The sequence below is a fragment of the Macrotis lagotis genome, chromosome 4 (assembly GCF_037893015.1).
Source record: "Macrotis lagotis isolate mMagLag1 chromosome 4, bilby.v1.9.chrom.fasta, whole genome shotgun sequence".
NCBI lineage: Eukaryota > Metazoa > Chordata > Mammalia > Peramelemorphia > Peramelidae > Macrotis > Macrotis lagotis.
Window position 1 is genome coordinate 249932177 of NC_133661.1, and position 22849 is coordinate 249955025.

General features: G+C 36.5%; 1 protein-coding gene across 6 annotated transcripts in view; it reads left to right on the forward strand.

Annotated features, from left to right (window-relative positions):
• The first annotated feature begins 15 nt into the window (after nt 1–15).
• Nucleotides 16–22849, forward strand: part of AREL1 (apoptosis resistant E3 ubiquitin protein ligase 1) — a 63220-nt gene continuing 40386 nt past the window's right edge. For all 6 annotated transcript variants that reach the window (XM_074235718.1, XM_074235717.1, XM_074235722.1 and 3 more), the window contains exon 1: nt 16–158. The gene's annotated coding sequence lies outside the window, so the exon portion shown is untranslated. The remainder of the gene's footprint in view (nt 159–22849) is intronic.

The following is a 22849-nucleotide window of genomic DNA, read 5'->3' on the forward strand; positions in this document are numbered from 1 at the left end:
AGGTCTTGTGAAACGGAAGAGCTTCTCAAGTGGGACCGGTAACGGGACCGGCGGCCGAAGTCTCCGGCACGTTGGGCGGCCGGTCCGGGGGACTCGGTGCTGGCGCCGCCCTAAGGCAGTGGGGCGGGGACCTGGTGTCGTTGCAGGCCCCGCTCTGGGTAAAGTCTCTTTTCTAGGGCTGGGAAGCACTTCCAGCCCCTTGGTTCAGCCCTCCGGGGGGCCCCCTGGCGAGCCCAGGGGCGCGGGGAGGTTGGCCGGATGGCACCTGCGGGTCGGGACCCCGAAATGCCCTTCGCCTTACGGCGCAAGCCCCCGTCCTTGCCTCGGCACGGAGGACTTGGGTAGATTGATCCATACACCCATTCATTAGGTAGATGGATTACTTGCACTTTGTAAGGCGCTGCCCCTTAAAGGGGAATCAGCACAGCCTTTTTCTCGCAGCTAGACGAGTGTGGAAGCTGTTGGGTGAGGGCCTTGGTGGTGGTTGGAATAAAATAGGCATAGATTAGAAAAACAGCTTTATAGCTTCTACTTTGAGAGATAGATCTTATGTGAGTGCATCTGTGCTCTGTATGCACACACTGAAGATAACGTGTTCATCCCACTTTCTGTTGTATTCTTTGAAGTTAGTATCATTTCAGGATACGCACACATGTGCGCATATATAGACACATGTATATATCTATAGCCTTGTGTAACCGGCACACATGTGTATGGTGTATGTATATATACTTATGTCCGTATTTCTAAGTAGCCGGTATGTATATAGCTAGTGTGCACGTGTGTATATAAACACATGTGTAAAATGTATAATCTGTATACTGCATATGTTTATTGTTACATTGTATATATGCAAATAGATAAATATTAAAATTGAGTAGAAACTATCCAAAAAATTGATTAAAGTGATTGAAAAAATTGATTAAATATTTAGGTTGCACAAACTCAAGATGTGTTGATAGATGCATGATTTTGTTATAGGTATTCCATAATAATAGTTTCAGATTTGATTCTGTCATTGTAAGAAATTTGAATAATGACTTTCTGCTACAAAACACAAAACACGCATTTCTCATAAGAGTTATTATAAAAAAAAGGTTCTTGCCTAAATAAGTGCTCTAAATTGATCACCACAGCTCCATTAGGCAAGTGCCATCGTTATTCCCATTTTACAAATGAGGGAATGGAAGCTTAATGAGTCTGTGATTAACAAAAGTCAGACAGTTTGTAAGTGTAGAGATCAGGGCTTTAGGTCCAGTTCTCTTTGCAGTGTCCTGCACTGCTTCATTTTTCTCCGTTGTATTTATCCATTTTGGAGAGCACTGTTAATCGTTTCTAACTCTCTTATGTAACATAAAATATTTAAGATTGAAATAATTCAGGTATCAGAGCTCCAGCTCTTGACTCCTGTTTAATCCTGGCTAATACAAAGCCAAAATATAACCCTTTACCCAGACTTGAGTGAAAGCCATGGATAGGGCTTTGGCTGATAATAGATTTTTTGGATTTTCCCTTTCTTATAAAGGAGTAAAACTTCTGATTGGTAAATGTTTTTAGCTAAACTTTTTGTATTGTAGCAATCTAAGCACTGGTGAAACTTTCCTTTAATTATTTATTTTAGAATTTTATCAATAATCTGTGTCAAAGTCAGTGACTTTGTTAGGATTTAGACTCTGTTCAATCAATTAGAATTTGCATTGAAATCAGATTAGGACCAAAAAAAAAGAATCTAGATTTAGTGTCCTGAAATTTAGAATTCCTGGAGAATTCTAAAAGTATAGTTGATGAGTACACATTTTATGATTATTCTTTATTAGAAGGTTCCTAGTTGCTTTTACTTGACAGAGAAATTTCTGGCAATGACTGAACCATAGAAACCAGATCATGACTCATTTTTTGAAAAATATTTGTTTTTCTCTATTGAGACTGGATATTGTAACCATGCAGGACCTGATACTGTTACCATGCAGGAATGGCTTACACAGAGGCTATATGGATGCTTTGAAAAAGGGCTGTATTATTTTGAGTGAGGTAGGATAAAAATCTGAACTTTTTAGTCTAGTGATGAGTAGAATAAATAATTTAATGATCTTCATAAGTTATAAGAAATGGATATATAGTGCTATTAGTTGTCCTAAAGAGAAAATCCCTATTCCCATGTGATCCACAGCCTGAAATCACCGAAGCTCAGACTTGACTCCATCATGTAATTGGATAAAATTATGGAGACTAATTTGAACACTAGTGAAATCATTAGTGTTTATCTTATAAAATTTTTTATAGGTAAGAAATTTCCTTAGGCACTTCTTAATATTTCAAAGCAAAGAATTTTAAGTGGATTCCACCTGCTTTAATTAACATGGAAATGAATTAATTTAAAAATATTTTCTAGAATGTTGCCATTTTATTTCTTTCCTTTTTAGTTGTAAGATTCATTTAGTGTTTTTTCCTGGCCACACTTGACAATTATAGTTGTAGATCATTGTTTTTTAAGTTGTTTACCTGCAGACGTTAGCATGTTGTCTAATAAATGTTCTGTTCTGAAATTCTTTATATTAAATGTTTTATAGGGAAGTTTGAGAGAATGGACCTTTGTCATGTATATTGAAACAAGAAACCCCAAACTATGTTTTGCTTCTGTTTGAAAAAAGGATTTTGTTGATTTGTTGGTATTTTCCCTATTTTTTTTTTTGAGGCTTACAGTGTTGTTGTTGAATCAAGAACCTTATAACTTATTCTTTTATAGTAGGAATTTAAGAAAGACCATGTATTTAATTAGTTAGAGTTGTCCAGTCTTAATTTAGATGCTTAATTTTATCACTGAAGAGGTTATAGAAATACTTCTAGAGACATTTATTCACATAGGTTCTCCTGATTTTCAATTGATAGTAACTGTTTTTGGTTTTATATATTTGCATGATTGACATATCTCTCTGGATGTTATTCAAATCAGAGTATTATAATTTAAAAAAATTGTTGAAGATCAATATGCAAGATCAAATTTCATGGCTTTATCAAAGATTCTTCTTTATGAAGTGCCAAATTATTTTATATTTTAAATGATTTGGCTTAAGAATTAGCTTAGATTGAGGTTTCAGAGAGATCCTTGATTTTGTTTTAATAAAGAAACTTTATATATATATATTATATATATATATATATATAATTCATGACATTTACTTAGAATGATTTTCAAACTTTTGAAATTGAACCTTTATGGTTTTTATATATAATTTTAATCATCTCTTACATAGTTTTTTTTTTGGCAAGGCAATAGAGTTAAGTGACTTGCCCAAATTCATATAGCTAAGTATTAAGTGTCTGAGTTCGGATTTGAACCCAGGTCCTCCTAATTCCCAGATGGTGCTCTATCCACTGCTACATAGTTTTTTAAAGTATTTGTAAAATTTAACATAGAAGCACTAAAAAACTCCCCTGCTTGTCTGTGTTCTGTTCTGAACTTCTTTCTATTCTCTTTCATGTATTTTTAATATTTCTTTGTTTTTCCTCCTTTTTTGGATCACTGTCATTCATTAGCTCCTTCCCAAATAGAAACCCTCCCTCATAGCCAATTGCTGTTCAATCGAATCTGACTCTTTGTGACCCCACCATACATAGGGTTTTCTCAGCAAAGAAACTAGAGTAGTTTGCCATTTTCTTCTCCAATAGATTAAGGCAAACAGAAGTTAAGTGAGTTGTCCCAGGTCACACATTTAGTAATTGTCCAAGGTCAAATTTGAACTCAGGGCTTCCTAAATCCAGTCCTAGCATTCTAACCACTGAACCAGTTGGTTGCCCCTTGTAGCCAAGAAGTATAGTAAAAATTAATACATTGGCTATGCTTATGACATGTTTTGCATCTAGTCTATTACTTCTCAGGGAAGCAGTGAGAAACATGCTTTATTAACTAAAGCATTTGTGACTGATCATTTATTAGTCACCTTTTTTTAGAGGGGAATTGGAGAAAGGTCTTAATCCATGATTTATTTAATCCCTGTAGGGAACTCCAGGACAGGGAACTCCTTCTCCTTGTGGTGCCCTGCAACTTTCTCAAATAATTGCCTGGGGCAGCTAGGTGGTGCACTGGAGTCAGGAGGGCCTGAGTTCAAATATGACATTGGACACTTAATTGCCTAGCTATGTGACCTTGGGCAAGTCACTTAACCCTATTGCCTTAAATTTAAAAAAAAAGGAATTGCCTGAGGATACTGTCTTTCTGATTCTGAGTCTGCCTCTCAGTCCTCTATAACAAGCTGCCTCTTTGGCACAAGTTTTCAAACCTTAGATCCTATAGCAACATGGGGTGCCATGACACTTAGAGGTGACAGTCATTTGGTGACAAGAAATATTTGTCTAGTGCATACTATGTGCCAGGCATTGTATTAAAGGCTGAGGGTTTAACAGAGGCAAAGAGATTGTCTAATCTCAAGAAGCTCCCATTTTAATGAGGCAACAACATGCAGACAACTTGATAATACAAGATAAGCACAGTATAGCTGGAAGGCTGTCTTAGAAGGAAGACATGAAGGTTGGGAGACACAATTAGGAAAGACCTCAGAAATCATGCACATGTGCTTTGACCACATGAAAATGAAAATTTTGTTTAATAATACTTTGCTCTAGCGATTTTAAAAAAAGGAGCATCTAGCTGGTTGGAGTAGAAAGAGCAGTGAACCTGAACTCAGGAGGACCTGAGTTCAAATATGGATTTAGACACTTGTCACTAGCCACATGACCCTGGGCAAGTCACTTAACTCTCAATTGCCTCACAAAAAAAGAATTTAAGAAATTGTTTTAATTTGTTTTAAGTCCAGACTCATGATAAAATATCCTTTTCCTCATGCAACTGACTCAAGCAAGGACATATAAATTTGGAGGAAACCCTCAGAGGTCCACGGTCACCTAGTCCAATTTATCTTTATTTGAAGCAGTTACATACTATCTACAATAAACCCATCAGGTGATCACTCATTCAGCTTCTGCTTGGAATCTCCAGAGATGGGGAAATCCATTTACAAGGCAATCCATTTTGTTTTGGGATAGCTCTAATTGCTAGGATATTTTCCCTCCTGTTGGTCCCTCTCATATAACATGTGCCCATTGTCCTTGTTTATATTTCCTGCAGCTAAACTAATCTAACTACTTTGTTTATATACCTCTAAATTTAGAAGACAGGTACCTTTTTCCCTTTCCCCTCAAATCTTTAACCCTAAACATTCTTAGTTCTTTCAGTTGAACTTGGGCAAAGTTTTGGGTGTCCTTATCCCATACCCTCTTCTCTGAATGTGTTGCAACTTTTCATTGTTCCTACCAAAATTAGTTTCTTAGAAATTTTTAATCTAGTCAGGATTTCTTAATGCTGTTTAAGATTATATTAGCTTCTTGACTGTGATGATACAGTTGAGTTTGTGATTCTTCCCATATGAACTTTTTGCTTCAATTCATTTAACTCTTCAGAGCTCCCAGAAACCTTCTAAAACTTTAAATTTGAGGTCACTTACTGCAAGGGAACAGTGAGATCACAATTTTGGGCAAAATAATATCCAATATATGTATTTCCATTTTTCCTACAATTTTTTAAGAAAATTGCTAAAACTCAAATACTCTTGTTATGGTATTCCCTCAATCTATTCATGTAGCAGCCTATCCAAAGCCTATCCAAATTTCCAAAAAGGAAATAAGGTTTATGTGACATGATTTGTTGATTTGAAGTGATTACTGCTCACCTCTCCAAATACTCACAAACAATTCTTTTAATAATGTGGTTCAGTAATTTTGCTAGAAATTAACATCAAGCTTTGTGACCTACAGTTTATAGTCTTCTTCCAGATTTTGAAAATATATTTTCCTATCTCCCTACCCTAAGAACCATCTCTTGTTCTTGTTTGTTTTAAGAATTACTAACTAAGCACATAATTAACATTTGTAGGTTCTCAGTACACTAGGGATAGTTTATTTAAGCTATTTAAGCTTAGTGATTTAACTTGATGAAGACAACTAAAATTTTTTTTTTTTGCAAGGCAATGGGGTTAAGTGGCTTGCCCAAGGCCACACAGCTAGGTAATTATTAAGTGTCTGAAGTTACATTTAAACTCAGGTACTCCTGACTCCAAGGCCAGTCAGTGCTTTATCCACTTGCCACCTAGCCGCCCGTAAAATTTTTTTTAAACCTTAAATACACTTATCTTAGATTTCAGTTTCCTGTTAACGAATTCTTTCTCCATCTGCAGATAATTTTTGGTAGAAAAGAACGGAAAGAAGAATTTAGGTAATAATAATGTTAATAACGCATATAGTGCTTTAAGATTTTTGCAGTGTTTCAGCTACAAGTACCCATGAAATAGATAATGTAAATATCTTAATTTTGTAAATTTTTTAATAGAACACAGAGACATCAGACAATATCTATCCTCTTATCCATTGTCATTGCCCTGTCCATCTCGAGCAGCAGTTTTACTCCTTCCTTCATTTTCCTCTTTTTTACAGCATAACTAAAAATGAATATTTTTTTGAGATAGCTTTCATAAAAACTTCACTTCATTCTTTTCATTAGCCTTCCTGATAGTATTTTGAAGAAATATGCCACTCTTGTTTTTACTCTCATTTGCCTACTCTTGTTCCTAATAACTGCATGTCTTTAAGAAAGGCTGGTTGATGGATGGCCTTCACAGCTACATCAGTTTCTTTAGGAGGAAGGTGGTTAGTGGAAAGGCTGCTGATGTTGGGTGAGAAAATCTGGATTTGAGTTCCAGCTGTGTGACTCCACAGATAAACCTAGAAAGTACCTTTTTAAAAAATTAATATATATTTATTTTTTTGATATATTTATTTTTTATTTTTTTATTTTATTTTATTAAAGATATTATTTGAGTTTTACAATTTTCTCCCAATCTTGCTTCCCTCCCCCCACCCCCACCCCACAGATAGCACTCCATCAGTCTTTACTTTGTTTCCATGTTGTACCTTGATCCAAATTGGGTGTGATGAGAGAGAAATCATATCCTTAAAGAGAACAGAATTCTCAGAGGTAACCAGACTCAGACAATAAGATATCTGGTTTTTTTTTTCCAAATTAAAGGGAATAGTCATTGTACTTTGTTCAAATTCCACAGCTCCTTATCTGGATACAGATGGCACTCTCCTTTGCAGACAGCCCAAAATTGTTGCTGATTGTAGCACCGATGGAATGAGCAAGTCCTTCAAGCTTGAACATCACTCCCATGTTGCTGTTAGGGTGTACAGTGTTTTTCTGGTTCTGCTCATCTCACTCAGCATCAGTTCACGCAAATCCCTCCAGGTCTCCCTGAAATCCCGTCCCTCCTGGTTTCTAATAGAACAATAGTGTTCCATGACATACATATACTTCAGTTTGCTAAGCCATTCCCCAATTGAAGGACATTTACTGGATTTCCAATTCTTTGCCACCACAAACAGGGCTGCTATAAATATTTTTGTACAACTAATGGTTTTATCCTTTTTCCTCATCTCTTCAGGGTATAGACCCAGTAGTGGTATTGCTGGGTCAAAGGATATGCACATTTTTGTTGTCCTTTGGGCATAGTTCCAAATAGCTCTCCAGAAGGGTTGGATGAGTTCACAGCTCCACCAACAGTGCAATAGTGTCCCAGATTTCCCACATCCCTTCCAACAGTGATCATTATCCTTCCTGGTCATACTGGCCAATCTGAGAGTTGTGAGGTGGTACCTCAGAGGAGCTTTAATTTGCATTTCTCTAATAATTAATGATTTAGAGCATTTTTTCATATGGCTATGGATTGCTTTGATCTCATCTGTAAATTGCCTTTGCATATCCTTTGACCATTTGTCAATTGGGGAATGGCTTTTTGTTTTAAAAATATGACTCAGTTCTCTGTATATTGTAGAAATGAGTCCTTTGTCAGAATCATTAATTGTAAAGATTGTTTCCCAATTTACTACTTTTCTTTTGATCTTGATTACATTGGTTTTATCTGTGCAAAAGCTTTTTAATTTAATGTAATCGAAATCATCTAATTGGTTTTTAGTGATGTTCTCCAACTCTTCCTTAGTCATAAACTGTTCCCCTTTCCATAGATCTGACAGGTAGACTAGTCCTTGATCTTCTAATTTGCTTATAGTATTGTTTTTTATGTCTATGTCCTGTAACCATTTGGATCTTATCTTGGTAAAGGGTGTGAGGTGTTGGTCTAATCTAAGTTTCTTCCATACTAACTTCCAATTATCCCAGCAGTTTTTATCAGAGAGGGAGTTTTTAATTTCCTCCTCATTTGTGGTGAGTTCACCTTTTTCATTCATAATACTAGCAATTTGGTTTTCTTCTTTCTTTTTTTAAATCAAATTGACCAGAGTTTTATCAATTTTATTGGTTTTTTCATAATACCAACTTTTGGTTTTATTTATTAATTCAATAGTTTTTTTGCTTTTGCTTTTATTAATTTCTCCTCTAATTTTTAAAATTTCTAATTTGGTATTTGATTGGGGATTTTTGATTTGTTCTTTCTCTAATTTTTTTAGTTGCATGTTTAGTTCATTGATTTCCTCTTTCTCCAATTTATTCATATAAATATTTAGAGCTATAATATATCCCCTGAGAGTTGCTTTGAATGAATCCCATAGGTTTTGGTGTGTTGCTTCATTATTATCATTATCTAGGATAAAATGGTTAATTCTTTCTATAATTTGTTTTTTGGCCCACTCATTTTTTAAAATGAGGTTATTCAGTTTCCAATTTGTTCTGGGTCTATATCTCCTTGGCCCAGTATTGCATATGACTTTTATTGCATTGTGATCTGAGAAAGATTGTATTCACTATTTCTGCCTTTCTGCAGTTGATCATTAGGTTTTTATGTTCTAGTACATGGTCAATTTTTGTATAAGTTCCATGTACTGCAGAGAAAAGGGTATATTCCTTTCTATCCCCATTCAGTTTCCTCCATAAGTCTGCCATATCTAATTTTTCTACCAATCTATTTACCTCCCTAATTTCTTTCTTGTTTGTTTTATGATTTGATTTATCTAGATCTGATAGCGGGAGGTTGAGGTCTCCTACTAGTAGAATTTTCCTGTCTATGTCTTCCTGTAATTCTTTCAGCTTCTTCTCTAAGAATTTGGATGCTGTCCGACTGGGTGCATGTACATTCAATATTGAAATGACTTTATTGTCTATGGTACCTTTTAGGAGGATAAAGTTTCCTTCCTTATCTCTTTTAACACTGTCTATTTTTGCTGCTGCTTTGTCTGAGATAAGGATTGCTACCCCTGCTTTTTTTACTTCAGCTGAAGCAAAATATATTTTGCTCCAACCTTTTACCTTTACTTTATATGTATCTTTCTGCTTCAAATGAGTTTCTTGTAAGCAGCATATTGTAGGATTCTAGTTTTTAATCCACTCTGCTATTTGCTTATGTTTTAAGGGAGAGTTCATCCCATTCACATTCAAGGTTATGATTACTAATTCTTTATTGCCCTCTGTGCTATCTTCCCTCTGTATTTTTCCCCTTTTCCCCCACTTTTATCCATATTGCCCAGTATTTTGTTTCTGAATACCACCCCCTTCAGTGTGTTTGCCCTCCTATATCACACCCTCCCCTTTCTTTCCCCTTTCCCTTTTTCCCTTTTTCCCTTTTGTTATTTTCCCTTATTTCTCCCACTCCCCTTCCCTTTCTCTGTCCCCCCTCCCCTTTTCCCCTTTTAATACTTGAAAGGTTAGATGTTTTATAAGTTAACTGAGTATGTGTAGGTTGACTTTAAGCCAAGTCTGATGAGACAAAGATTCAGGTGTTTCTCCTCTGCTCCCTTCTTCCCCTCTATTACCACAGGTTTTTTTGTACCTCTTAGTGTAATGAGATTTATCCCATTCAATCCCCTCCCTCCTCCAGTCTCTTTCCTGTCCCCCTTTTTAGGGAGCTAGTGTATTTTTCTAGATCAGTCTATCTAGGTCATAGAAAATTCTGAGTGTCTGTCCCTTCTAGTTCAGTATATTCTATTTAATAGAGTCAAAATTCCTGAGAGTTATAAGAGTCTTTCTCTCAAGTGGGGTTAAAGCCAGTTACATCCCATTAGATAGCAGTCTCATGGATAGGTCATGGATGTCCATCATTTCTGGCTAGGTGTATTCTCTCTGTTAGGGTTACATTTCTCAGGATTTATGAAAGTCTCCCCCCCCCCCCCCCCCCCCCCCCCCCCGTGCTGGAGTATAGCCAGTTTCAACTTACTGGATTGCATTTTTTTTTCTTTTACCACCCCCCCTTTTTTTTTTACCTTTTCATGTGTCGCTTGAACCTCCTGTTTGATGTCCAAATTTTCTGTTTAACTCTGGTCTTTTCATCAGAAATTTTTGGAATTCTTCCATTTCGTTAAATGGCCATCTTTTTCCCTGGAAGAGTAGGTTCAGCTTTGCAGGAAAGTAGATTCTTGGCTGCATTCCAAGTTCCTGTGCTCTTCGAAATATCTCATTCCAGGCCCTTCGATCCCTTAATGTTGATGCAGCCAGGTCCTGCGTGATCCTTACTGTAGCTCCTTGATATTTAAATTGTTACTTTCTGGCTGCTTGCAGGATTTTCTGTTTTATCTGATAGTTCTGCAGTTTGGCCACAACATTCCTTGGTGTTTTCATTTTAGTATCTTTTTCTTGTGGGGATCGATGTACTCTTTCAATAACTACTTTGCCCTCCGATTCCATGATGTCAGGGCAGTTTTCCATCACTAGATCCTGTAATATTAAGTCCAGGATTTTTTTCTCTTCAATGTTTTCAGGAAGTCCTATAATTTTCAGGTTGCCCCTCCTCGATCTATTCTCGAGGTCAGTGGTTTTTTGTTGATGAAGTATTTTACATTTGCTTCTATTTTTTCTATTTTTTGATTTTGTTTAACTGACTCTTGCTGTCTCATGGAGTCACTAGTTTCTGTAGACTCCGTTCTTTTTTTGGGGGAGTTTTCTTCATTAGCCTTTTGCAACTCCTTTTCCAATTGGTCAGTTCTACTTTTGAAAGAGCTTTCCATTTGACCAATTGAGGTTTTGAGAGAATTAATTTCTTTTTGCATTTGCTCATTTGAGGATCTGAGAGATTTATTCTCCTTTTGTGTTTGTCCAATTGTACTTTCTAAGGTTTTGTTTTCTTGTTGCAATGTATTAATTGTCTCTCCCAAATTTTTAAGCTCCTTCCTTATTTCTTCAAGGAAGTCTTTCTGTGCTGGAGAGCAGATTGTATTCTCCTCAGATGTTCCAGGTCTCTCTGAGTTGGGGTCTTTCCCTTCCAGGAATTTTTCTATGGATCCACCTTTCTGCTGACCCTTCTTCATTATGCTAAGACCTTGAGTTGGGGGGGGGGCTGGTTCACCTGGGCTTGGGATCTCTAAAGGCTTTACTGAGTGCAGTTTCTCTCTCTGGCCAATAGGAGGTGCTGGTTGCCCTCTCTGGAGTGTCTGTGACCTTGGTTGAGAGGCCTTCTCCCTTTGCCCGAAGGGAGGAGTTGGAACTATTGAATTCTTTTGCCTTCAATCAATGGTGGGCTTTACCCTGGCCTGAGGTCATTCCTCAGCTGGGCTGGTTCTTCTGCTCACACACCTGGACTTGAGGCAGTAGTTTGCATTTGTTTGGGAGGAGGCCTCAGTGCAATGGAGGCCTGGGCTCAGAGTTTCTCAGACCTGAGGAGCGGGGATGGCATCTGCAGCTCTCCTGCACCAGACCTCTGCCCACAGCCCCTTCCCCAAGCTCCAGGGGGACAGCACCAATACCAGTGCCTCTGCTTCCCCGCAGACCTAAGCCCCCTTCGTACAGCCTTACTACTGATCCAGCTGGTCTGGCTCTCGGGCCCTCAGACTCCTGGTTCCAATTCAGCTGTTAATCTGTCTGATCCCGGGCTAATCTTCTCTCGGAGCCCAGACTCACCCACCGGTACTCAGCCAAGGCTGCTGCAGGAGACAAATCCTGAGGTAGATTTTCCTCTCCTGGCTTTTCTTTCTGGGTTTCCTGGTTCGTATTTCTTTTAAGAGGTTTGTTTCATGTGATAGATGGGGAAGAGATCAGGAGACTTTAGAAGTGTGCCTGTCTTCTCTCCACCATCTTGGCCGGAAGTCCAAAATTAATATTTATTAAAGATATTATTTGAGTTTTACAATTTTCCCCCCATCTTGCTTCCCCCCCCCCCACAGAAAGCACTCTGTCAGTCTTTACTTTGTTTCCATGTTGTACCTTGATCCAAATTGGTTGTGATGAGAGAGAAATCATATCCTTAAAGAAGAGAAGAGAAATCTAAGAGGTGACAAGATCATACAATAAGATATCTGTTTTTTTCTAAATTAAAGGGGATAGTCCTTGCACTTTGTTCAAACTCTACAGCTCCTTATCTGCATATAGATGGCACTCTCCTTTGCAGACAGCCCAAAGTTGTTGCTGATTGTTGCACTGATGGAATGAGCAAGTCCTTCAAGGACATCACTCCCATGTGGTTGTTAGGGTGTACAGTGTTTTTCTGGTTCTGCTCATCTCACTCAGCATCAGTTCATGCAAATCCCTCCAGGCTTCCCTGAAATCCTGTCCCTGTCCCTCCTGGTTTCTAATAGAACAATAGTGTTCCATGACATACATATACCACAGTTTGCTAAGCCATTCCCTAATTGAAGGACATTTACTTGATTTTCAATTCTTTGCCACCACAAACAGGGCTGCTATAAATAATTTTGTACAAGTAATGTTTTTACCCTTTTTTTCATCATCTCTTCAGGGTATAGACCCAGTAGTGGTATTGCTGGATCAAAGGGTATACACATTTTTGTTGCCCTTTGGACATAGTTCCAAATAGCTCTCCAGAAGGGTTGGATGAGTTCACAGCTCCACCAACAGTGTAATAGTGTCCCAGATTTCCCACAACCCTTCCAACAATGATCATTATCCTTTCTGGTCATGTTGGCCAGTCTGAGAGGTGTGAGGTGGTACCTTAGAGAAGCTTTAATTTGCATTTCTCTAATAATTAATGATTTAGAGCATTTTTTCATATGGCTATGGATTGCTTTGCTCTCCTCATCTGTAAATTGCCTTTGCATATCCTTTGACCATTTGTCAATTGGGGAATGGCTTTTTGTTTTAAAAATATGACTCAATTCTCTGTATATTGTAGAAATGAGTCCTTTGTCAGAATCATTAGTTGTAAAGATTTACTACATTTTACTACCCAGTTTACTACATTTCTTTTGATCTTGGTTACAGTGGTTTTATCTGTGCAAAAGCTTTTTTATTTAATGTAATCGAAATCATCTAGTTGGTTTTTGGTGATGTTCTCCATCTCTTCCTTAGTCATAAACTGCTCCCCTTTTCATAGATCTGACAGGTAAACTAATCCTTGATCTTCTAATTTGCTTATAGTATTGTTTTTTATGTCTAAGTCCTATAACCATTTGGATCTTATCTTGGTAAAGGGTGTTAGGTGTTAGTCTAATCTAAGTTTCTTCCATACTAACTTCCAATTATCCCAGCAGTTTTTATCAAAGAGGGAGTTTTTATCCCAATGGCTGGACTCTTTGGTTTTAGAAAGTACCTTTAGCAATGTCTGTATTACCTACTTTGAAAAGTTGTTGCAAAAAAAAAGAAATTTGTAAACCTAAAAGTTCTGTATAATTATAAGTTATCACTGTGATTATTAGCTAAATATCCTAAATAATGTAATCTTAGTAAATGATATTGGGGAAATAACTGATTAACTTTTTTTTAGGGTTTTTTTTTAGTTTTTTTTTTAACAAGGCAAATGGTGTTAAGTGGCTTGCCCAAGGCCACACAGCTAGGTAATTATTAAGTGTCTGAGACCGGATTTGAACCCAGGTACTCCTGACTCCAAGGCCGGTGCTTTATCCACTAAGCCACCTAGCCGCCCCAGATTAACTTTTTTTTAAGGTTTGGTTTGGTTTGTTGTTTTTTTTGGCAAGGCAATGGGGTTTAGTGACTTGCCCAAGGCCACACAGCTAGGTAATTATTAAGTGTCTGAGGCCAGATTTGAACTCAAGGTACTCCTGACTTCAGGGCCGGTGTTCTATCCACTGTGCCACCTAGCTGCCCCCAGATTAATTTTTAAAGAGAAAAAAGTTCCAAGTCTAGACAGTAGATTCTGTCAAACATTTAAAAAAAAATCAGTTGTTTTCAAAAATTAATTTTTTAATAAGGTATTTTGTTAAACTCAGTTTTTGTGAGAAAAATGTATTTCTGATTTCTAAATCATGAAAAGATAAAAGCACAGCAAGAGATTTTTAAATGACCTTCAAGTAGTAAATAGTGATACAAAAAATAGGAAATTCATCACTGATAAACATTGATGCAAAAATACAAAATCAAATATTGACATAGGGAAATCAACATCTATAGAAAATTGCCTGTTTTCTGCTTATTGGAATAATCTATATAGTACCAGAATTTTTTCACTTGAAATTCTTGAGAACTCCTTACTCCTCTTGAACTAGACTCCCTCCTTTACTATAGTATCATACCTAGTCTCTGCCAATCATTTTTCTTGTTCTTAATCATGTCTTCTTAAATGGTCACTTCCAAGTTTCTTATGATTTAATTTTTTCCTTTTTATTATTATTCTTATTAACTTGAAAAACATAGAAGAACAAAAAAAATGCACATGAAATTGAATCTTTATTAGCTCAGAGTTTTTATATTTCTCATGTCACAGGGTAGTTCTGTCTAACATTATCCTTGTTTGTATCTTTTGAACTTCCTCTGTTCTTCCCCCCCCCTGTAATGATTCATTGATGTTCTTTGCTTTCTTCATCACTTCCCTCATTTCTCCTACCTTTTCCCATTATTCTTAATTCGTCCTCCAGATCCTTATTGGTAGGAATCAAGTCCCCCTATGGCAGTTCCCTAAAAGTTGAAATGATAGTAAGGTAAGTGAAAATTTTATCAACTTCCTCTGTTTTTCATAATGGGACTTGAGTTAAAAGAGTATTAGCTTTAGAGTCAGAAGACCTAGGTTCAAATTTCTCCCTTAAGTTTACTACCTGGATGACCTTGAATAAAAACCACTTGTGGTTTCTGGGCCTTGGCAGCCTTATTTGTAAAATGAAATGTTTAGACTAGAAGGCCTCTGAAATCCTTTCTAACTGCATGATCTTATAACTTCCCCATCACTTTCATGTCAAACCCTTCTGCCAACTTTTTGCTTTGCTTCTGGACCTCATCATTCAACACTTTTTTAAAAAAATGACTTGCTGATGTATAATATACTATCATTACAATAGCTCTTTTTATTTCTTCCTCCTTTGAGATAACACCTGCATATTCTTTATCCTACTGCCACCTCCAGTTCATGGATGGCCAACAGAAGACTATATTAATATATAATGCTAGCTTTGCAAAGTGAAGTAGCATGGTGTATGGGATAGAGAAGTAGCCACAGAATCAGGAAGCCCTAGGTTTTAGTTCTACCTTGAATGCACTGGCTGGGTGACCACTGGAGAATTTCCCAGGCTACTTTGTAAGACCACATTGCAGTGGGAGAGGAAGTTGTTCTTGGGAAATTTCTTATACTGATGAAATCATAGGTCTAGGGGTAGTTATGTGGCACAGTGTATAGAATACCATCCCTGAAATCAGGAGGACCTGAGTTTGTTTATTTATTTATTTTAGATTTTTCAAGGCAAATGAGGTTAAGTGGCTTGCCCAAGGCCACACGGCTAGGTAATTATTAAGTGTCTGAGGTCAGATTTGCACCCAGGTACTCCTGACTCCGAGGCTGGTGCTCTATCCACTGTGCCACCTAGCCACCCCAGGACCTGACCCGAGTTTAAATCTGACCTCAATAATTAGGCAGCTTTGTGACCTTGGGCAAAAAAAAAATAATAGGTCTAGTTAAAAAAAAATCAATCTAGACTTTATATTATAATGCTTTTTTTTTTTTAAGATTTTTCAAGGCAATGGGGTTAAGTGGCTTGCCCAAGGCCACACAGCTAGGTAATTATTAAGTGTCTGAGGTCAGATTTGAACCCAGGTACTCCTGACTCCAAGGCCGGTGCTCTATTCACTGTGCCACCTAGTCGCCCCTATATAATGCTCTTTTTACTTATATCACTTCATCTCTACATTCCTGGCTTAGAATACATACCATCTAGTCAGTGATAAATCTGAGGTTGCTTCCTTATCTTTGAAGATATTTAGTTTTATTATTAGTCATGTCAGTGCATAGATGCATAAACTAGCCTCTGTCACCACCATTCTTCCTAAGTCATAATTGCCACTAAGTAATATCTGGTTGTGCACCCATATTTGGATAGTTTTCTTCCTCCATTTTCAATTTAAACTTTAAATCAGACCACAGATCATCAAGCAAATATATTAGCAAATATATTCTCTTCTTTCAGACTTAGCTGATTGAACCATGGATTGGAATAGGGAGAAATTCAAAGTAGGTGGTTGAATATTAGTCCAGGAGAGAGATAAAGAGGGCTTAGACTGGTGTGATGTCTATATAAATACAGAGAAAGGGACCTACCAAAGGTTTTATGAAAATAGAAATGGTAGGATTTGGTGGTAGATGATGCAGAGGTTGTAGACATAGGGCCTAGGAGAATGATCATACCCTAAACAATAATAGGAAAGTTTGGCAACAGGTATGGTTCATATGAGGTTTTTTGACATGTAAAGTTTGAGATACCAGTCTCGTTCAAGATGACCAAAAGGCAGTTGGTTGTACATGACTATATATGGATGAAAATATATATGGATGTAGAGATATGATAAATGAATTCATCAAGTCTATTGGAATGTCCAAGTAAGATGATATAGAGCAAAAAATAGAAGAGGGCCAACAACAGAGTCTTAGAAAACAACAAAGGTTTGTGGATATGACATGGATGAAGAACTGGCAAGCCTTGAATGTAAGACAGCCTCCACATGATTTGTGTCAGGTTAACACATGGATTCATCTCTTCTTCCTGTGGTCAATCATAGACATCATCGCTCCTAACAACACTGTTAAGTCCTTATTGTTATTTTGTGAAGCACCAGAAGCTACTTTCTATTATGGTCCAGTTTTCTTCTCTATGGGACCAGCCTTGAGCCCAATACATACATAGCTCCAAAGATTTAATGATCCTTCTTTTCTTTTTTCCATCTTCCTGCAACAGGTTTAGATTTCCTGTTCCTTCCTTGGGGTCTTTTTATTCCTTCTTTGTTTTCTTCTTGAAATAATTCTTTTCATGCAAGAAACAACTTGGTTCTTCCTTCTAAAGTAGAGCATAGAGAGTCATTCTTCCTTTTTACCTTCTTTTGCACAAAATACAGGGGACCAATATGCATTTTTTACACGCAATTTTTATTTGCTTTGGAGGAAATGCAGACTGTGCTATTTCTGCAGATGACTGAAAGAAATATTCCTTCATAACTGCTGAAATTTTGATAATTCTGGTTTATTCTTACTAGGATTACTAATGAAAACTGCCCCTCTATGTATTTGCCCAGGTTATTAATTAGCATGTGGGTGTCCAACTTTTGTCAAGGGCTGCATATAGAATTTAATATTTATGACTACAATGTAGCTTATACTGAGCAATATAAAAATAAAATGTAATAATGTAATAAAGTATAATTAAAAATGAGTATAGTAATAATACTTACTTTTTAAATGAAAAATAAGAACATGCCATTTTTGTTTTTTTGAATTTTACAATTTTCCCCACCAATCTTGCTTCTCTCCCTCCATCCCCTACAGAAGGCATTCTGATAGTCTTTACATGGTTTCTGTGCTATACATTGATCAAAATTGAATGTGTTGAGAGAGAAAAATCATATCCTTAAGAAAAAAAATATGAGATAGCAAAATTATATAAAAGATAATTTATTTTAAAAAATTAAAGTAAATAGTCTTTGGTCTTTTTTTAAGCTCCACAGTTCTTTTTCTGGATGCAGATAGTATTCTCTATCACAGATACCCCAGAATTGTCCCTGATTGTTGCACTGATGAAATGAGCAAGTCCATTAAGATTGATCATCCACCCCATGTTGCTGTTATGGTGTACAATGTTCTGGTTCTGCTCATCTCAGAATCAGTTGATTCAAATCCTTCCAACTTCTCTGAATTCCCATCCCTCCTGATTTCTAATAGAACAATAGTGTTCCATTATGTACATATAACACAGTTTGTTCAGTTATTCCCCAATTGATGGACATTTGAAATTATATAGTCAGGTCATCCATTTTTATTAAGGACCTAGCATGTGCTAGGACCTGTGCTACAGAGGATAAAAAGAATGTTAAAAAAACATACTGTCTTGGGGCGGCTAGGTGACGTAGTGAACAAAGCACTGGCCTTGGAGTCAGGAGTACCTGGGTTCAAATCCAGTCTCAGACACTTAATAATTACCTAGCTGTGTGGCCTTGAGCAAGCCACTTAACCCCATTTGCCTTGCAAATACCTAAAAAAAAAATACTGTCTTCCAGGAGCTTGTAGAATGCATTCATTTTCTGCTTTTCTTTTCATTTACATTGAGTGTATGTTTTCCTGGGTTTGTTTGCTTCACTCTGAATAATTTGATATGTGTTTGTGAAACATTCATTTTCTTTAAAAATTGTTTTTTTCTTCATTTATTTCTAAATATATTCATCCTCCCACCTCTTCTACCAGAATGCTATCCCTTGTAGCAAAAAATTTAAAAAAAAAGACCAAAAGTTTCTAAAAACTTTTCGACCTCCACTGAGTCTGACAGCATGTGCAATGTTTTACATTCATCATCTTGGAAAGAAAGGGAACAAAGTATACTTTTTTTTGCTGTCAGAACTGGTCAATTTAAATTAACCATTAGCAGTATTTTTTCTCATTAATTTAGTTTAAACATAGAGCACAACAATATTCCATTATATTCATGTACCACAATTTATTTAGTTATCCTTTAATCTAAGCATTTTTTTTATTTTTATTTTTATTTTTTAGGTTTTTGCAAGGCAAATGGGGTTAAGTGGCTTGCCCCCAGGCCACACAGCTTGGTAATTATTAGGTGTCTGAGGTTGGATTTGAACTGAGGTACTCCTGACTCCAGGGCTGGTGCTCTATCCACTGCGCCACCTACTTGCCCATAAGCATTCATTTTCTAGTTCTTTATTACTACAAAAAAAAAAGTGCTGCTATGAATATTTTGACTAATATCTTTGACTTCACAGTGTGTCTTAGAGTGGAATGGGAGCTAGGAATGGCTGCTGAACTAAACCACCTTTGGCAAAAACCTCATCTCCCCCTCAAAAAAAAAATCCCTTTAGATCTGCCATGCAAAAGGTAGACCCCCATTTTCCAGATTCTTAGGTACACTGATTTTGTTTGTTGAGCCATTTGATACTGGTTGCATTGTTCTTATAAGGTATTAATCACTATTTGTGAAATTGAGTTACCAGTATCTTATTGTACTTGATTGTACTTTTTCCTTCACAGTTTAAACCACTGGATAGAAGGGGTTTTAGAATGTCTTTGTCATTGAAAGATCCAGGTGCTACAACTCTCTTGCTCCTTCAGGGAAGTTCCATCTTGTGTTGATTTTTGTTGTAGATGTTGAAACTAATGGGAAAAGGAAAAATTCACCTTTTCACATATTTATTCCTGTTAGTAAGAAATTTTTTCCACATCTCTGGGATTAAGAGAATGATTGGAGGGAAAAATAGATGGAGAAAAATTCAGAGAACCACTTTCTCCAAATCATTAAGTTTAATTGGGAATAGTGGAAAGAGGAAAGAAAAGAATCCATGCCCTAATGGAAATTGAGCCTACTGTTGGAATCCTGTGTGCCATTTTAGTTTTTGTTCTTTGAGGAACAGGTCTCAGATTTTCTAGAATTCTCTGACTGGGGTTGAAGTGGGATGATAGGGGTGGAGAGAGTGGTTATGAGGTAAACAATTCCAGCTGTTGCCTCCTGCTGATGACAGCTATTGTTTTATTAGACTCTGAGTCCTAGAATTTTGTTGATAGTTCAGGTGTGTACCACTTGCACTCTGGGACCACATATGGCTCTCAAAACCCATGCATTTGGCATTGTTATATTTTGTTATTATACTCATTGGTAATATGAGTACATTGTAGTCATAAAAAATATTAAATTCTATATGTGATCCTTGACAAGTTTTTTTGGGTGATGCAGCCCAAAAAAGCTAAAAGGTTGGACATCCATGCTTGTTATTTCTCCCTATAGGTAATGTGAAGTTTCTTGAGAAACCATTAGATAACCAGGGTTTGCTGGCATTTGATTGTTAGATAGGCAAGTGAAGTAGGTAACTTTGTTAGATATTTGAATATCTGAATTGATTTTCCCATAGATTTCAGCTACTTTGTCTTGGGACTTTTGTGGTTGGTTGAGTTTTTCTTTTTAGAGTCTGATATAGTTTCAACTATTATAGAAGTACTGAGCTAAGATTATTGTTCTTTCTAATATATAAAATATTGTATGTATTTAGAAATAAAAATAGGATAGAATGTAAAAAAGTTGTTAGTCAATATTTCTATCTTTACTGCCATATTTATGTTTATCGGCTATTTTGTATTTGTAAAGTAATACACACAAGTTGTAAGAAGGCAAAGGAAGAGACATTCTAAATGTGCAGGTAGCACTAGTTTGTCCTTCCCCCTCCCCCAATAGAACTGACTGCTTGCCTACTATTTCATGCAAAGCTTAATGAAATAACTTCCTGGACTTATTGAGGGAGATGGCTTATCATGTTTAGGGAATTAGACCTGAAATTTTCCCACTGTAACCAAGAGTCAGTATCCCAGGGTCACAAGTATCCAAAGCTGCCCTGGTATGGGAATCCTGGGGTGCGTTCTAGTTCTGCAGGTCATTGGCACAATAGAAGTCCAGTTTTATGCATTAAAAAAAATATGAGAATGAGGAGGATCAGTTGAGATTTTTTATATATGACAAAGATAAGTCAGTTTTGATTCCAACAGTAGGCTCAATTTCCATTAGGGTATGGATTCTTTTCTTTCCTCTTTCCACTATTCCCAGTTAAACTTAATGATTTAAATTTTTCTCCATCTATTTTTTCCCCCCAACCATTCTCTTAATCCCAAAGAGATGTGGAAAAACTTCTTTTCTAACAGGAATAAATATGTGAAAAGGTGAAGTCACCAACTATTCAATTATTTCTTTTCTTTTCCTTCCTGCTAAGGTGCTTTCTCCTAATCTAGAGACATATTTCTTAGGATCATATAATGGAAAGTGACCTTAAATTCAATCCCCTAATTTTACAAATAGGGAAACTGAGGCTCAGAGAGGTTAAATGAATTGTCTAATTAAAATAAAACCTGAACTCTCTTGTTTTAAACTCTATTTCCTGAATCTTTGTGATAACTATCACCTTTTCAGTTTCAAGAGTTTTTGGTTGGATTCCCGGTTATTGATTTTTTTTTTTTTTTTGGTAAGGGCAGTGTTGTTCAGGAGGCAGATCATAGAATTTATTAGAGACTTGGGAATTTTACCATCTCTGACAGTTATCTTCTTGCTAAGTTTTTTTATCCCCTAATTCTAAATTTCCCCTTTAACATATAGTGGATGTTACTTTAATATCCTTCTATATATAATTGCACAGTCTACTCTACCTCAGCTAATGGTGACAACAGAGAATAATTTTAAGATTAGTTTTGAAACTAGAGGGCATGTGGGTTAATTGAGGCCGATTTAATCTGAAGATAGACCAGGTCCTAGTGTTTTTATTGACTCAGCAGCAGAAATACAGATGTTTCATGTTAATTTGAGGAGACGAACTGGAAGCAAAACCCTCTAAGTAAAATTGAGAAATGTAATTTATTAGGGCTAAAGGGGAAAATTCTTTTATAAATTGAAAATCTTGCCAAAAGCAAACATAGTCTATTAACTAACAGACCTTGGTAATGTGGCAAATTGGAGCTTAAACAAAGAGATAGTAGAATCAGGATAGCTTAATTAGAGATAAAATGGAATGCAAAAGTTTTTTATAAAAACACTGTAAAAAGATTGTGACAAGCTATCTGATCTGGAGTAATATACAAGGCTAAGAATTTGGATCAGTTTAGATTTGAAATTGTTACATGCCTTTAAAACTATTTTAAACATTGAACTATTAGAATTTATGGCAGTGGGTGTCAGCTTTGGGTCATGTTTAGGTTAGTATCCCTACTAATAATGAAAATGAGTGGGAATGACATGTGAGTTACATTTGCAGAAGATCTTAAACCAGGAAGTGATGAGAACAACAGGGAATTAAAAAAACTAATACAAAGGAACCAAAAGATGTTGGTGACCTAGTCAGGAAATTACAGCATGAAATACAACTTAAAGTTTTAACAAAAGCATCTGGAGAAAATTAATCTGAAACACAGCTATTGGGGGTAGTAGAGAAAGCTGAAAAGTAACAATAGTTTAAAAAAAACAAAGTCTAATGTAAGATTACATTATTTTCCTGGGTAAGGTGGTAATGAGACTATTAACTAGAAGATTACATAGGAAATTGTAACATAATATTGTAGCAATCTAGTATTGTGTGATTTTGGGGGATTGCCTACACAGAAGTATTATGTCATGGAGCTAAAGAGGATTATCTCATTTTGTTTTGACTGATGAGACAGTTCCTGGAAGGCTGCAGTCAGTTTAAGGCACCTCATTACAAGATAGCTGTAGAGCATTTGGAGGGAGTTCAGAGAATTATAACAGGAATGATTAAGGAACTGGAGGGACTGACTTATGAGGAAAGAATATAAATGAAATCCTTATAACTTGGCAGAACAAAGACTGCAGAAATATACAACTGTATAAATATCTCAAGGATGAAATCTTATGAAAAGGAGAATTTTTTTAGGGTGGGAATTGGGGAGGGTGGAAAGAATAGAACTAGAGTAAAGTTTAA